The sequence below is a fragment of the Phalaenopsis equestris genome, unplaced genomic scaffold (genome assembly GCF_001263595.1).
Source record: "Phalaenopsis equestris unplaced genomic scaffold, ASM126359v1 Scaffold236055, whole genome shotgun sequence".
NCBI classification, from domain to species: Eukaryota; Viridiplantae; Streptophyta; class Magnoliopsida; order Asparagales; family Orchidaceae; genus Phalaenopsis; species Phalaenopsis equestris.
This window is the reverse complement of record NW_018253901.1, coordinates 281,142-282,994: the sequence shown is the minus strand read 5'-3', so window position 1 is coordinate 282,994 and position 1,853 is coordinate 281,142.

Here is a 1,853-nt window from a genome sequence, read left to right as displayed (position 1 = left end):
TTGAAAAGGGTTAAGCTTTAAGTGGTCATGATTCATGTTTTTGGATCTATTTGAAAATCAAGATAGGGGTATTAAATTAATTATTGACTTCAAAAGTCATACCCCTAAGTCCATGATCTTTTAATTTTAATACACTTCCAAATTTTAATAATTTAGAAATTTATTAGTCTTAATTAAGAAAATGAGATTGGTTTCTTCAAACATCAAATAAATTGATTAAGATCTGAGGTTACCCATTTTCCCTCCTTGAATTAAGCCTAAATGTTAATTAAGGCAAAATTTCCAAAATTACACATTTGCCCCTAAGGCTAATTTAATTAATTTTATATAATTATTTTCATGCAAAAATATGATTTTTCAAAGAAAATTCTTAACTTGGCGAAGGTAAATTCTAATCCCTTGAAATTTTTACTGGAGGTAGTACTAGACTAGATAAGCCTTTGGATCAAATTTCATAATTTTAGGTGGTAAAAATATAGTTTTGTATTTTTGAAAAATATCTCTAAGTCTTACATTTTTAAAAAATCTCCCTGAGGTCAAAGGACTCAGAGGAGAAAATTTTATATTTTTTTGGATTTTCTTTGATTTATTGGAAATATTTTAGTGAAAACTCATTTTTAGCTTTAAAAAAAAATTATTTTTAAGCTTTGAAATTCAATATCTTTATTTAGAAAATCAGGAAAAATATTCTAATTGTTCTTATGTGATTAGGAAGCAATTTAGAACATTTTCATAAATTTTATTATTTTTGTGTTTTTTATGAATTTTTAATTATTTAAATATTTAAAATTAGTTAAAAATCAAGTTTTTATTTTAAATATTATTTTATTTTTATAAAAGATCCCTGATCACAGAGAGCTCAAAAAACTAATTTTCATAATTTTTTAAGTTTTATTTTGATTTTTAAAAAATCATTTAAGTGTCAAAAGTGGTATTTATCTTTGAAAATCAATTTAAGTTATCAAATGAACTCAAAATATTTTGAACTTTTTATGATGAGTTCTTTGGATCATAAATCACAATTGAGATAAAAAATAAAGTCATTTAAATTTTTATATTTTCAAAAATTAATTATTTTATTGATTTAGTGTTTGTAAAATTTAAGAGTATTTTAAATGAATTGACCCAAGAAATTATTTCCAAAGGCTTCTCTAGTCATGATGGACCTTCCAAAATTCTCTTAGTATTTTCTAATCAATATGCTAATGTCCATGATTATTTTAAAAAAATAATTTGTAAGATCTTGAAAAATATGGATCTCTGTAAAGGAACCTCCTCTGACTTTGGAAAAATCAAATGATGCTTCCCCTTACACAGCCTACAACATGCAAAAATTTCAAGTCAAGGTGATGTGTCAATATGCATGGAGAATCAAATGATTCAACACAATTTTTAATTAATAAAAGAAATATGCATCAAATGGACTTTAAATTTATTCCACATTATTCTCCTCTATTCACTGAGCAAGAGGGTATATTTATTTTATTTTTGTGATTTTTCTACACAAAGTTATGAATTTTCTAAACTAGGGGTATTTAAATAAATAAGAAAAAGCCCTATTTATCTATTTAAAACACGCGTGCTGACTAGATCCTAGGCAACTCCAAAGGCGTGTGTGGCGCGCTCTGGTTGGAGGCCGCCATCCACGAAGCTGCTGACTCAGCCCGCGGTTTATGTCTGTCCCGAAGTGTTGTCCTGCTCGATCTCCTCCGTCCAGTTTATACACGCTCGATCGAACGGCTCCCCGTCATCATCCCCAAAAGAATGATCCCATGATCGTCCGCACTAAGACCCTAAGATCTCAGCTTAGACTCAACTAAATCACCTCAGGTTTGATCCTATGGACTTGTCTA